Source organism: Acinonyx jubatus, chromosome B1 (genome assembly GCF_027475565.1).
Source record: "Acinonyx jubatus isolate Ajub_Pintada_27869175 chromosome B1, VMU_Ajub_asm_v1.0, whole genome shotgun sequence".
Lineage (NCBI taxonomy): Eukaryota > Metazoa > Chordata > Mammalia > Carnivora > Felidae > Acinonyx > Acinonyx jubatus.
Genome location: NC_069382.1, coordinates 163,625,563 through 163,642,343, shown reverse-complemented (window position 1 = coordinate 163,642,343; position 16,781 = coordinate 163,625,563). Strand labels below are relative to the sequence as shown.

At 32.8% G+C, this 16,781-nt stretch overlaps 1 pseudogene; it reads left to right on the top strand.

Annotated features, from left to right (window-relative positions):
• The first annotated feature begins 11,554 nt into the window (after positions 1-11,554).
• LOC113600978 (uncharacterized) lies at positions 11,555-11,703 on the top strand (annotated as a pseudogene).
• Positions 11,704-16,781: the final 5,078 nt, after the last annotated feature.

Below are 16,781 nucleotides of genomic sequence, written 5' to 3'. Positions count from 1 at the left end.
TTTTCAAATAATTAATTTCCTTACATGTGATTAATTCTCTAACGTGATAAACACTTGCAATGTCTTCGCTGTTAAATGCTAACATGCAATAGTTCTTTCAACATGAGAATATCGTAACTACTTTGACATCTTGAAAGAATAAATTAAATAAGGCTTCCATTAGAAATGTTGTAGTGTACCCATGGTCTATTATTCCTGGAAATTTGGTTATTAGGTATTGGGTTTGTCTTTCATATCAGTGGAAGTTTAGAAATTGGAAACTTCCTGGTTCCAATTGTTTCTTGTTGACTAACAGCAGCAACAATAAGAACACAAAAGCTTAAATGAAACAGATATAAAAAACAAAAACAACAACATGCCCCCAACAACAGAAACGGAAAAATGAAATATTTACTTGAGTCTCAAAATGGATGCTTTTAACTGTATTCACTTTTGCCGGATCAACCGTCTGTGGAAGGTGAAGGTTTGTATAAGACACAACTTTAACCATTGCACTTGGCAGCATGTCTTTAGAAAACGATGTTTATTTATTTATTTTGAGAGAGAGAGAAAAAAAAAATCCCAAGTTTGATCCCACAAACTGTGAGAAAATGACTTGAGCCAATATCAAGAATTGGATGCCCAACCGACTGAGCCACACAGGTGCCCCAAAAGTATTTTATTTATTTATTTTAAATTTTTTTTAACGTTTATTTATTTTTGAGACAGAGAGAGACAGAGCATGAACAGGGGAGGGGCAGAGAGAGAGGGAGACACAGAATCGGAAGCAGGCTCCAGGCTCTAAGCCATCAACCCAGAGCCCGACGCGGGGCTCGAACTCACGGACCGCAAGATCGTGACCTGAGCTGAAGTCAGACACTTAACCGACTGAGCCACCCAGACGCCCCTGTTTTATTTATTTAAGTAATCTCTACACCAAGTGTGGGGCTTGAAATCATGACCCTGAGACCAAGAGTCACGTGTTCTATCACACTCAGAAGCACGTCATTGTCGTAACCTAAAAAGTTATTTCTTTTGCCTATGAAATCTCTTATTTAAAGATTCTTTCCTCTGTACTGAAAAACACACTCATGTACCCCATCTAATTTTTAGATTGAGAGAGGGAGCGAGATACATATCACACACACACACACACACACACACACACACACATCTTTTGGTTCTTATAAATAGTCTATAATATATTAAAAACCCTTACAATCTGGGGCGACTGGGTGGCTCAATCAGTTGGGCCTCTGACTTTGGCTCAGGTCATGATCTCAGGGTTTGTGAGTTCTAGCTCCACATCAGGCTCTGTGCTGACAGCTCAGAGCCTGGAGCCTGACTGCTTCAGATTCTGTGTCTCCCTTTGTCTCTGTGCCCCTTCCCTGCTCATGCACCACCTCTCTCTCTCTTTCTCTCTCCCCCCCATCTCAAAAACGAATAAACATTTAAAAAATTTAAAAACAAAGCAAAACTCATGCAATTTGATTTTTTTTTACCAGCAAAAATGGGTTTATTTGGGGGATAACCGAGAATTGCCACTGTGGCCAAGCCTCAGCAAAACCTTAGGCACATCCAGAGAATAAAGGAGAAGAACACTCTTTTATAGAGGGAAGGTGAGGCATGTTGGGGAGGTGTTGTTGCAAACAAAAAAAAATCCATTGAAATAAATTGGGAATTTGAAGTGTAGGGGCTTTTTATTGGCTGAATTGTGACTTCTCTCATTGGCTGGGCTGTTGCTGAGCTATGAGAGACTCTTCCTCCTGCTGCAGTTGTAAAGTAAGCTTTTGCTTGCTCAGAATGCAAGGTAAAGTCTTCCTGTCGGAGTCTGCAATTGGAGTGTTAGAAAGTGAGAGCACCCCCTTTCTGGCCTTCAGACCTCATTTTAAATGAGGTTTCCTTTTATTATTTTTTACCTTTAGCCCAGTGGACCCACACCACAATATACTGACCCTGTTATTTGACCTCATCTTCCCGTACTACCCCCCTCACTCTCTCTGTTTCAGCTGTACTGAAGAAACAACAGTCTCTTCAACATTGTGTCTGTCTCCTGCCTCAGGGCTTTTGTATTATTTCCTCTCTTCAAGTGTTCTCCTCACAATAGCCACCTGGCTTTACTTTTCCTTAGCTTCAGCTCTATTCAAATGCACCTCCTTGGTGATGGCCTACCAAGATCATCCCATTTAAAATTCTAACCCAGCACTCTCATCCCATTACCTGTCTTTATTGCTTTTCATAGGAGTGAAAGCCTTCTCAAATATGATACAATGTTCTTTTTTCAAACTTCTAAAGAAATTATTTTAAATCAAGTTAGTTAACATAACAGTATAATATTAGTGTTAGATGTATAAGGTAGTGATTGATCACTTTTATACCTCACGTGGTACTCAGCACAGCAAGTGAATTCCTTAATCCTCATCACCTATTTAACCCATCCTTCCCACCCTGCTCCCTTCTAGTGTCATCAGTTTATTCTCTATAATTAAGAGTCTGTTTCCTGGTTTGCCTCTCTCCCTCTTTTTTCCCCCTTTTCTCATTTTTTTTTTGTTTCTTAAATTCCATTTGACTGAAATCTTATGGTATTTTTCTTCCTCTGACTGAATTATTTCATTTAGCATAATACTTTCTAGGTCCAACCATGTTGTTGCAAAAGGCAAGATTTCATTGTTTTTTATGGATGAGTAATATTCATATATATAATATATATTTTATATTATTATATATAATATATATTATATTATTATATAATCTATATTATATTATTATATATAATCTATATTATATTATTATATATAATATATATTATATTATTATATATAATATATATTAATTAAAATATATAATAATTAAAATAATATAATTATATTATTATATATAATATATAATATTCATATATATAAACTTTGGGGTGTGCATATCCCTTATATATAAACATTGGGATATGTATATCCCTTTCAATTAGTATTTTCGTATTCTTTGGGTAAATACCTACAAGTATAATATGCTGGGTCATAGTGTAGTTCTCTTTTAACTTTTTGAGGAACCTCCATACTATTTCCAGAAAGGCTGCTCCAGTTTGCATTCCCACCAACAATGGTTGAGAGTTCCCCTATCTCCACATCCTTGCCAACACTGGTTGTTTTTTGGGTTGTTGATTTTAGCCATTCTGACTGGTGTGAGGTGATATCTCATTGTAGTTTTGGTTTGTATATCCCTGATAATGAGAAATGTTGAACATCTTTTCATGTGTCCATCGGCCATCTGGATGTCTTCCTTGTTAAAATGTCTATTTGTATCTTCTGCTCATTTTTAATTGGATTGCTCATTTTCTGGGTGCTGAGTTATATAAGTCCTTTATAGATTTTGGATACTAACCCTTTATCAGATATGTCCTTGGCATATAACTTCTCCCATTAAGAGGGTTACCTTTTACTTTTGTTGATTGTTTCCTTCACTATGCTGAAGTATTGTACGTTGATCTAGACCCAAGAGTTTATTTTTTCCTTTGTTTCCTTGCCTGGGGAGTCATAACTAGGAAAAACTTCCTATTGCCAATGTCAAAGAAGTTACTGTCTGTATTCTCTTATAGGATTTTTATGGGTTCCTTTCTCACATTTAGGTCTTTAATCCATTTTGAATTTATTTTTGTGTTTAATGTAAGAAAATGGTCCAGTTTCATTCATTGCATGTTGCTATCCAGCTCTCCCCAAACCATTTGTTGAAAAGACTTTTTTCCATTGGATATTCTGTTCTGCTTTGTTGAAAATTAATTTGCCATATAATTGCGGGTCCATGTCTGGGTTTTCTATTCTGTTCTATTGATCTATGTGTCTATTTTTGTACGACTACCATACTGTCTTGATTATACAGTTCTGTAATATAACTTGTAGTCTGGAATTGTGATGCCTCCAGCTTTGTGTTTCAGGGTTTTTGGTTATTCAGAGTCTTTTGTGGTTCCATACAAATTTTAAGATTGTTTGTTCTAGCTCTCTGAAAAATGCTGGTGGTATTTTGATAAGGATTGCATTAAAATATGTAGATTGCTTTGGGTATTATAGACATTGTAACAATATCTGTTCTTCCAATCCATGAGACTGGGATGTCTTTCAATTTCTTTGCACCATCTTCAATCTCATCAGTGTTTCTTAGTTTTCAGTGTTCAGGTCCTTAACCTCTTTGGTTAGGTTGACTTCTAGGTATCTTAACAGTTTTGGGTACAATTATAAATGTGATTGATTCCTTAATTTCTCTTTCTGCTCCTTCATTATGGGTGAATGGAAATACAACAGATTTCTGTATGTCAATTTTGTATCCTGCACCTTTGCTGAATTTGTTTATCAATTCTAGTTTTTTGGTGGAGTTTTTTGGGTTTACTATGTATACTATCATGTCTTCTGCAAACAGTGAAAGTTTGAATTCTTCCTTACAGATTTGGATGTCTTTTATTTCTTTTTTTTCTGATTGCTAGGCTAAAACTTCCAGTACTATGTTAAATAACAGTAGTAAGAGTGGACATCTGTCTTGTTCCTGGTAGAGGAAAAGCTGTTTTTCCCCAGTGGGGATAATATTAGCTGTGCATTTTTAGTAGATGGCCTTTATTATGTTGAGATATGCCCCCCCACATACTTTGTTGAGGATTTTTTTCATGAATGGATGCTGTACTTTGTCAAATGTTTTTTTTCTGTGTCTGTTGAAAAGATCGTATGATTCTTATCCTTTCTTTTATTAATGTGGTGTATATCATGTTTATTGATTTGCAAGTGTTGAAGTATTTTAACAAGCCAGGAATAGATTCCACTTGTTAGTGGTGAATGACTTTTTTTAATGTATAGTTGGATAGTTGGATTTAGTTTGCTAGTATTTTATTGAGAATTTTTTTATTTGTAGTCATCAGATATATGGGCCTGTAGTTCTCTTTTTAGTGGTGTCTTTATCTGATTTTAGTACTGAGGTAATGCTGGCCTCATAGAATGAAAGTGGAAGTTTTCCTTCCTCTTCTACTTTTTGGAATAGTTTGAGAATAGATATTAACTCTTCTTTAAACGTTTGGTAGAATTCACCTATGAAGCCATCTGGTCCTAGACTTTGGTTTGTTGGGAGTTTTTTTGATTACTGATTTAATTTCTTTGCTGGTTATTTGTCTGTTCAAATTTCTGTTTCTTCTTGTGTGAATTTTGGTGATTTATATGTTTCTATGAATTTATCCATTTCTTCTAGGTTGTCCAATTTGTTGGCATATAGTTTATCGTATTCTTATAATTATTGTATTTCTTGGTGTGATTTCTCCTCTCTCATTTGTGACTTTATTTATATGGTCCTTTCTCTTTTCTACTTGTTAAGTCTGGTTAGAGGTTTATCAATTTTATTAATTTTTTCAAAGAACTAGTTCCTGGTTTCATTGATCTATTCTATTGTTTTTGTTTGTTTGTTTTTAGTTTCTATATAATTTATTTTTGCTCTAATCTTTATTATTTCCTTCTTTCTGCTGGTTTTAGACTTTGCTTTTTTTTCTAATTCTTTTTTTAGGTGTAAGGTTTGATTGTTCATTTGAATTTTTTTGTTTGTTTCTTGAGGTAGGCCTGTATTATTTATATTTCCCTCTTTTTTAATTAAAAAAAAATTAAATATTTATTTAGTTTGAGAGAGAGACAGACAGACAGACCACAAGCAAGGTAGGGCAGAGAGAGAGGGAGACACAGGATCCAAAGCAGTCTCCAGGCTCTGAGCTATCAGCATAGAGCCCGATGTGGGGCTTGAACTCATGGACCACCAGATCATGACCTGAGTAATTATGTAATTCCACAGTAATTATGCACTGTTTTAAGGATTTTATGACATATAGTAAACAACACATTAATTCTTACTGGTTTTTAGGATAATAATGAGTTCTTATACTAGCAAGGAAACTGAGGCACAGAGCGTTTTAGTTAACAGTCCAGTGTTGCATAAGCTATAAGACATAAACAGAATATGACTAAGATAATAATGACCAAATCACCTATGTATAAGAAAAAGATTCAAATGTCTTAAAATTCCAAGTCCTCTAAGTTATACTGTAAAATTTTTCAGGCTTTCAGGACAAACTAAAAATGAGTAAGAATATTATCTGGATTCCTCAAATGTTTTCTTGGTGCCAAGTATTGTAACATTTAAATGTAGATATAGTGTTTTCCAACTATATTATATATTACATGTTTATAGTATTAAATGTTTACATATTAAGTTTAATATTTAAATATTTAAATGCTTAAAATTAAACATTGTAGTATTAAATATTATAATGTTAAAACAAGATGTTTTCTATGTTGTATATTACATATATTGCATATATTTTTTTAAAGTTTATTTATTTTTGAGAGAGAGAGCATGAACAGGGAAGGGATAGAGAGAGAGGGAGACAGAGAATCTGAAGCAGGCTCTGTGCTGTCAGCACAAAGCCTGACATGGGGGCTCAAACCCCTGAACCATGAAATGATGACCTGAGCTAAAATCAGATGCTCAACTGACTGAGCCACTCAGGTGCCCCTCACATATTGTTCTTCCTGAAACTTTTATATCAGGCTTTTATAAAAGAAAAAAAAAGGTGCCTAAGTGGTTTCTTCAGAATAATATTATTTAAAAATTGTAATAACATTATAAAAACTTGCTCACATTTACTTCATCATTTTCTTACTCATTCCTAAATTATTCTACACTTTAAAATTATGGAGGTGGTGGAAGTCAGATCTTGTACTTATGGTTGGGTTTTGACATTTATTTACTTCAATGCAAATGAGAACCTCTTTTTTCTAAACATAATTCTCAATGTCCATGGACCTTAAAAGCTGAAGGTTTAAATAAATATCCATCTTAGTGGCTTATGATGTTAATAATTTCACACGTATTTCATCCATTACTTTGTGAAAAATAAAAAAAAATTCACAAGCAAAGTTTATGAATTTGAATTTTATAGGTATCTAAACGTATTTTATGTTTTTTAATATGTACAACTCTTTAATAAAATGGTATTCAAATCAGTTGTCTTTTAAAAATACTTATTAAAATAAATACATGTATATTTTAATTGGCTAAGTGACATATCTTTGCTTATACTAGCATCCCTTTTTCCTGTCTTTACCACCTTTTCCCGAATACATAGAAACAGAGTTGTATGATACAGGGAAATGTAAATGATAGTGATGTAAATGCTAATCTTAATAGGCATTAGTTATAAAATGTTTAAAGCAACATTAGTGGCAATGTTCTTATGGTCTGTAAGTCTGACCTAAGGTGAAAACTTGAAAACTAACCAGTGTAAAAATTATGAGAGGAGGCAAGTATATCTCCAACATATAAAGTAATAAGATTAAAAAAAAAACACTGCCTAATACTAGATTTCACAAAGGAAATGATGAAAAAACTTCTTGATGTTACTTTAAAGATGGCATTCCATTGTCTTTTAGAATACAGGATTTTGAGACATGAACTCTTATTCATATTTTTCTCTTCTACACATAATATGTTATTTTTTTCCTCTCTATGTGCTTTCAAGATTTTTCTCCATCAGTTTTGTTCAGCAATTTGATTGTGATCTGTCTTGATCCGATTATCTTTGTGTTTTTCTGTTTAAAGTTCTTTGAGCTACTGAAACTTAGTTACATTATTCTGTTTTCAAATTTTCTATTGCCATGAGTATTAAATATTTCCCAGAGTTTACTGATAATATAACCTTCTTTTCCAATTATTGTTACTTTGTACTTTATTTTGGGTAAAGTTCTATGCCTTTAACTTCACTGATCCTTTCTTCTGATATGCCCAATCAGGTATTAATCTCATCTCTCACTCATTTTTTTTTTCATTCCAAAGACCATATTTTACCTTTCAAGATCCATTTGTTCTTCTGTTTTATGCTTAACAGTTCTATTCTTATGACAATCATGCTTTTCTTAATTTTTGTATATATTTATAAGATTTATAATAGCTTTTTATTTTCTCCCTTACTCCTTTGGGGTTTATTTATTCAAGTATAGTTGAAACACAATGTTCCATTAGTTCCAGGTGTACAGCATTATGATACTACATCTCTATATGTCATGCTATGTTCACCAGAGTGTAGCTACCATATGTAACTATATAGTGCTTTTACAGTATCATTGACTATTCCCTATGCTGTACCTTTTATTTCCATGACATATTCCATAGCTGGAAACCTGTATTTCCACTCCACTTCACCCTTTTTCCCATCCCCCCCACCTCTCCCCTCTGACAACCATCATTTTGTTCTCTGTATTTATAAGTCTGAATCTGCTGTTTGTTTCTTCCCCTTTTTCTTCTCTTCCTCTTCCTCCTTCTCCTCCCCTCCCCCACCTCCTCTTCCTCCTCCTCTTTCTTCTTCTTCTTCTTCTTCTTCTTCTTCTTCTTCTTCTTTAGATTTCACATATGAGAGAAATCATATGGTATTTGTCTTTCTCTTTCTTATTTTGCTTAGCATGATACCCTCTAGGTCCTTCCCTTCTTCTTTTGAAGTTCAAATAAAAAAAACTGAATTGGCCTTAATAAACAAGAAGGAATATATTTCGGTGATAACCCAAATAGACAGAAAGTAGCATTCCCATTTTAAAGGAAATATTAAAAAGTACAGGGAAAAAAGTATAAAACTCTTGTTAATTGCCCAAGTAACTGACTTAATAATATTCCAGTCTTGTCTGACTTTGATTTGTAATGTGACCTAATAGTACAAAGAAACTGTCATATATTATGTACTTATACACACTCTACATATTCATATACACCTATTTCTATCAAACACCATTCATAAAATAAAACCTAGATGGATGATACATCAAAATGCTTTTAAAAAACTATAAATAAGTATACTTGACTTTAGATTCTGGGCCTAATTTTGATCTACTCTCAAAGCATGATCCTTTTAGGACACTGCTTATGTTCTATGTAATACAAGGCCTCTCTAGTCTGGTTGTTGGGAACTTCAACTCATGTGATTTACAGAAATTATTTGGCTTACTGGGTTCTAGTGGTTTCTTTGGGTTTTTTATGGAATTTCACCCAATGTTTGCAAAAATAAGGACTGAAAGATTTAAAGAAACTCCTACATTGATTTCTAAAGTTCTCTTTCTAGTTTTCTCTTTTTCAATATTCTATCCACACATTCTTTCTGTTTCTGGCTCATTGAACTATAATACGTTTCTCTTCAACAAATAAGGGACTATTTTGGTTACCTCATCTTTGTGCTATGGCCTGAAAGCCAACTTCAGATAGTAAATAAACTAAGGCAATCACAGGACTCAAGTTGTTTTTAATTTATTCAGGTTTCACAATCCTGTACATCCTATTGTCCAATATAAGAAAACATATCTAAAAATTTGATATGTCTTTTTCTGATATCTTAGTTGTTAATGGCATAAAGATAATTTGTCTGAAAGTTAAAGAGCCTGGAGGCAAGACAAAATAATTCGAGTTCTAATCACAATTATTCACAAAATTGAAGATGAGGGAATACTATACAACTCATTTATATGACTACTATTACCCTGATATCAAAAGCAGACAAAGACATTATAAAGAGATACTTTTCTGTATTAATGTAGATAACAAGATCCTTAACAATGTTGGCAAACTGAATCTAGCAATAAATAAAAGTGATGACTTATGACCACTAATTGGGTTTTATCCCAGCAATGCAAGATGCTGAATTAATACTGAAAAACAAATCAATGTAATTTATCATATTAGAGACTATAAAAGAAAAAAAAATGGGCAATAGCACAAATGTATAAAAAGGATTTGACAAAATTCAACACTCATTCATGATAAAAATCCCCAGCAAACAAGGAAGAGAAAGAAATTTCTTCATCCCCAAAAAGAACATACACAAAATATCTATAGCTGATACTTAATGATGAAAGAGGGAGTGTTTTTTTCTCTAATATTAAGAGTAAAACAATTATATTTGTTGTTATCACTTCCACGTGATATTGCATTAAGATCCTGGAGTGCCTAGGTGGCTCAGTTGGTTAAGGGTCTGTCTGACTTTGGCTTAGGTCATGATCTCACAGTTCATGGGTTCAAGCTTCACATCAGTCTCTGTGTTGACAACTCAGAGCCTGATGCCTGCTTCAGATTCTGTGTCTCCCTCTCTCTCTGCCCCTTGCCTGCTTGCACTCTCTCTAAGAAACAAATAAATATTAAAAGAAAAACTTTAGAAAAATCATAACCAGTGTCTTAAGCAAGAAAAAAAAATTCACACACATTAGAAATGAGTATAAAGCTACCTTTGTTTATAAACTACAAAATAATCTGTATATAAAAATCCCATGAAATGTACCCCAAAAAGGCACATAAGTTAATAAGTTAACAGGGTAAAAAATCAATATGTAAAAGTCAATTGTATATCTCAGTGCTAGCAATGGATGTTTGTAAATTGAAATAAGAAATAAATGTCCTTTATAAAAGAATTCAGCAACATAAAACTCTTAAGTATAATTTTATGAAAATATTTGAAAGATCTCTACAACTGCAAATATCTGACTGCTAAAATAAATACAAACATAACTAGAGAAAAACATTATCTGTAAGGATTATAACATTCAGCATTGTAAAGATTCCATTTCCTTCAAATTGATCTATGTGTTAAACTCAATTCCGTTTATAGAAATTTAGAAATAAAGAAGCTGTTTCTAAGTAGATAATTTAGGCTTTTTGTAAAACTACAAAAGCTGTTTCTAAATAAATATTTTATTGCACCTCTGCTTTCAACCTGGATTTTAAATTAATCTATTTAAATTAAGATGCTATTAAAAACACATGTTGCAATGGTAACAGAGCCTAAGCTTCTGACAAAGAATAAACAGAGAAAAAGTAGTCTAATACTCATTATCTGCAGGGTGGTTATATTAAAAATGTGCTTCACAATAAACATAATACATAAGAATTAAAAGACGGTAGGCATATAGCTTTTCCAGATGCTCATAAAAATGAAAAGCTCCAGCATGTAGTGTCAGTAGGGGTAAGATAAGATTCAGTAAAGGAGTTCACGTGTATTCTTCGAACTTAACTGCTAAAAGCTGAATGAACATCATGCTTTCAAGGGACAGAGCCCTTAATACAAACTACCATCTAAATAATTTAATATTTCTGTGATTTTTTCAATCATTCTTTATCTGCAAAAGATATTTTGGGGGAAATGTGCAAGGATTGGAAGAAAATATAGACTAACACATGATACTCCAAGCTTTATAGCAATATTAGAGATTCATAAACATGAATACCCCAGATCATTTTTATGACAAAGTTATCTTCACATTATAGGATTTGAAGTTTAGAAAAGTTACATATAAATTTTTCAGACTTAAAAATCTGATGACTTATGGCAACTGGGTGGCTTAGTCAGTTAAGTGTCCAACTCTTGATTTTGATTCAGGTCATGAACTCAGAGTTCATGGGATTAGCCCTGCATCTGGCTTTGCACTGATAGAGCAGATCCTGCTTTGGATTCTCTATCTTCTTCTCTCTCTGCCCCTCCCCCACCCGCCATCTCCCAAAATAAATAAAATAAACTTAAAAAAAATGAGAAATACTGGCAGGGGAGATACCGTGATTATGAAGTTAGTTTTCCAAGGGCAAGGCTTATCCATTGCACTCTCGATGTGCAATTTCTCCAAATGTGGGAAACTCAACTGCAAAATTTGTGGTAGTGGGGGACTGTGTTCACATTTTTCCTGGTTAAAAAAGAAATCTGATGACTTGATGGCAGAGCCGTGATTTGAACTTAATTTTGTTTCGTTTTAAATATTTTAAGTGGAATATGTATAAATTTATATGCATAAGTATGAAATACCTACCATTTTATTATATTTCAGTTAGGTAATTAGATAACGCAAATGCTACCTTTGTAAGGGATTGAGTATAAATCTTTAAAAGTAAGAAAATCTCCCGTAGCAAAAGAATATTTAATCATGTGGAATTTATTCGAATGATCTAAAGATGATTTGGTAATGGGATTCTTATTCTTATACTTACTAAATATAAGGATTTTTTGTTTGATTTTCATATATCAATATTGTAGCGTGTTTGTATGGTAAGAGTAGTGAGAGGGAGGAATGAGAGTAGATGGAATAAGCCCTACAAGCAGAGCAATTGGTCTTAAAGAGAACAATCTGGAGTATTAGGCGAGAACTGAGAACATACGGGTATATATACAATGGTTTGGTAAATGTGCTTCTGGGAATACATGAAAATTTTCTTCTATTATTTTTCTCAGTGAAATTAAAGTGGGAACATAGAACACAGACCCAAACACAGTGGCAGAAAATAGCTAACATTGAAGACCTGATACTGCTATCTTGAGAAAGATCTGCTTGAAGAGTTGTCCTTTTACTAATGATGTCTAGAAACTTCAATCATGGGAAAAATCGTAATTGATGAGAATGGCTCACGAAGTGCATAAACTGTTCTAAAAAAGTGGTTTTCTGTGAATACCTATTGCCTACTGATAGTCTTGAAATGTGGTACCTGCTAGACAAAGGGTGCCTATATGAATGGTCCCAAGGAAAAACTCTAGACACTCAGTTTCTGGTGAGTTTCCTTGGTAGAAAGTATTTCATATTCATTGTCACAACTGGTTACTGAGGGAATTAAGCACATTCTGCCTGACTCTACTAGGAGAGGACTTCTGCAAGACTGTGCCTGGTTTCCTCTGGATTTTGTCCCATGTGCCTTTTCCTTTTGCTGATTTTGCTTTGTATCTTTCATTACGATATGTAAAATCTGTGATTATTAATGTATGAGAGTCCTGTGAGAGGTTCTCCTAGCCTGGGAGACCACTTATCAGCATACACACACACACACACACACACACACACACACACACACTATATGGTTAAAATATTGAACAACTTGGGTCAATAATTTCACCAATTTATGGTGAGAGGTCTCACTTTCTATCATTGTTGGGAATTCTTAAATCAAGTACTGATATATCTTTGAATATTAGATAAGTAATGTATCTTTAAATATGACAAAAGAGCCATAAGAATTTCAAAATTTATTTATTTTTTTAAAAAATCTTTAAAAATGTAGAAAAAGGATATGGTATTAACAATTTAGAATTAGTGAGATCTTAAGGATGGACTTAAAGGGTCTATCTGGGTTTCTAATATACTATCTGCTTAACTAGAATTAGAGCTAATTCAAAATGAAGTATTGGAAATATTGGATAGGAAATATAAAAATATTCTGTATGAAAATATAGAAGATGGAATAAAATTAGAAAAAACAAGACATATTTAAGAAAATAGAACTTTAATTAATGAAAGCCATAAGCCTTGCAAGAAAAAATTGATATTAGAAAAATGATATCAAGAAATAAATTGACACTTAAAAAAATAATGTTTATTTAATGTTTATTTATTGTTGAGAGAGAGACAGAGCATGAGTGAGAAAGTGGAAGAGAGAGAGGGAGACACAGAATCCGAAGCAAGCTCCAGGTTCTGAGCTGTCAGAACTTGAAATCACAGACCATGAGATCATGCCCTGAGCCAAAGTTGGATGCTTAACTGTGAGCCCCCAAAATTTGATATTTTAAGTGTAGACATGAAGAACTAGTGAACTGGAACTTACATTCAAAGACGTTTTCCATAACTTAAGATATTAAAAAGAAAGAGGTAGAAAATATGAAATAAAAAATAAAAGACATAGAGGATGGAATATATATGTAATCAGAGTCCCAAAACAGAAAAGAGAGACTGTAAAAGAGGCAATATTTGAAGTGAAATATTTCCATAAATGATGATATACTTTAATTTATAGTTAAAGAACCATAATAAACACTAAGCAGCATATATAAAATAAAATATAAGCTACATAATAGTAAAACTACAGAATGTTAAAATCAGTTATATTAAAATATCCAGATGATATAGTTTATCCTGAAAACATAACAAATCAATACAAACATTGTCAATAGAAACAGTGAAAGTGAGAAGACAGAATAATATCAAATTTTCAGAAAGAAGGAAATTTTCACCTTATAACCTCAGCTTAATACTAATTCATGAATTAAAATAGAATATAGCATTTTATACTAAAAGAAACTAACAATTTACTATGATGGACTTTGCTAAAATAACCTTTTAAAGAAAATTTAAGTTTCTTTATTTGGATAGAGAGACAGAGAGAGTGAGTGGTGGAAGGGCAGAGAGAAAGGAGAGATAATCTCAAGCAGGCTCTACACTGTCAGCACAGAGCCAGATGGGACTCAAACCCACGAACTGTGTGTGGGTCATGACCTAGGCTGAAATCAAGAGTCAGACACTCAACTGACTGAACCACCTAGACACCACATTGCTAAAATAACTTTTAAAGGGTATATATCAAGAAAATGGTAAATGATATCTGAGAAAATATGAAATTAAATAAATAATCAGAAAGAAAATAATGATAGCCTGTGAGTAATTATAAGAAAATGTTTACTGTATAAAACTAATGAGAATGTCTAAATTTTTAGGGAAAAAGACAGAGATAACCCAAATGTTGGACAGTCCAAACCATGAGAAAGAACAGAAATAAAATGAAATAACATGTTTTAGGATATTTAAGAAGAATATACTTATAGTTTTCCCTTAGGTTTGAATATTACAATATTAAGAGCAATCAATAAAAAATATACATACAATAAACTAGAATGCAACTGTCATTCATCACCATGCCTCTAATATTTGTTGAGTTTAATGAATTCAGAGTCTGTATCAATATCTCTTGTATCATTATTTCAAGTGATTTTCTTGTACATAGCATGTAGATGGATCGTGTGGGTTTTAAATTCAATTTGCCAATCTCTGACTTTTGCTTCGTATATTTAGAGCATTTCCACTTAATGTAATTATTGATTAGAGATTGAGTGAGGCATTTTATTTCTTAGGTTTATTTCCTTTGTTCTTCATTTCTTTGTTTTTACTTTTTCTGTTTTCCTATGGATTTTCATAGTTTTTTTTTTATTTTTTACACTTTCATTTTGATTTACCTATATTATTTCTGAGTGTTTCTCTTTGTACAGATGTTTAATAGTTGCTATGTGTATTACATTATCCATGTATAATTTATCACAATTATTTATGTTCACCATTTTGAAGGAAGTGTAGAAAATTTATGTCCCTTTAAGTCCCTTTACATTTTCCCAATTTAAAATAATTGTCTTAAACATTTCCTCTACATACTCAAGAATCACATCAGATGATATTATAATATTTTCTTTCACAGCCAAACATAATTTAGAAAACTCATGAGTTTATTGTATTTACTTGGATTTTCACTTTTTACATTGTGATTTCATCCATTTTGATCTTCCAAGATTCCTTACTTTATCATTTCCTTTCCATCTCAAGAATTTTCCTTTAGCTATTTTTTTTAGGATAGTTTGTTTGATAACAAATTCTCCTGTTCCAGACCTGGAGGTGAAATACTTGAATTTTATTAATTAACCCATAAGCTTATTGTGGTTTTGAAGGTCAGTTTTATTCTAAAATCAATAAGCAATTATTCATCGTTTTGTCTCTTTCTAGACTGAGCAAGTGTTACAGAGACTAAACAAAGCATTGGCACCTTAATTTTTCCCATTCTTTTCTGGGTAGCCAAGCTTCTATTAAAAGCTCTTTGGAGAGAACAATATATTTAGAGGCAGGTAAGAAGTCAATGTCTTTTAATTTCAGGGAGAAACTTTATTTTGTAGAAAACTGGGATATCTCTCTTTAGTAGGTCTGGATGATATGTGGAAGGAAGTTCTCCTTTGTTACTTTCTTCGTTTTTATTTAAAGTTTTTCAGGGGCGCCTGGGTGGCTCAGTCGGTTAAGCGTCCGACTTCAGCCAGGTCACGATCTCACGGTCTGTGTCTGGTCTGATGGCTCAGAGCCTGGAGCCTGTTTCTGATTCTGTGTCTCCCTCTCCCTCTGCCCCTCCCCCGTTCATGCTCTGTCTCTCTCTGTCCCAAAAATAAATAAACGTTGAAAAAAAAAAAGTTTTTCATTACCAGGATTGTTGTCATGAACAGTAAGAGTACTTTGCATTGCTCTATTATTATAACCCTCATAACATGTCAATATTTCTGTTATTCCAAATATTATTTCAAACCAGTCACAAAAGTATCATCACTGAAATGGCAATTTCAGTTGGGATGCTGACAATTCAGTATGTTCCAACTTCACTGAACTTTCTCAATCTTCTATAACCAGATTGTTGGGACTTTATTTTTAAGTTATATTCTGGATTTTTAAAAAATGATTTATGTACTAACTGGTCTTTGGTCATATTCTTCTTAAAGCCTATTCTTGATTTTTCTGATATTTAATTATACAAGGAATCTGATGTTATCTACAGATTGTGTGTAAATCATTTAATCTTTGAAATAAAGACCTGGGAATGAGTGAAATTAGTGAATCTACTGGGGATAGACCACTGTACTCCCCTGCTGTTCATAATAAATATTTTACCTAGATTCCAGAAAATAAGTTGCTACATTTAAAGGTGTCCCAAATTCCTCCAATTTTTTTAAACTATAAATATTCCTACAAATTAGCACTTCATTCTGTGATATTAGTATTTGTCTATTATTCTAGACAATTTCTTTTAAAACCTAACACATGAAACACTGTTTTATTAGTTTTTGTTATAAGTGGCCATGCCTTTTCTTTAATTTAGGTTAGCTTTATTCAGAAATACAGAGATGATTCACACTTCTTCATGGCCACATTTTAAAAGCTGCAGACAAGAACCATGAAAAAATACTGCCAAAGATTTTCAATTAAATA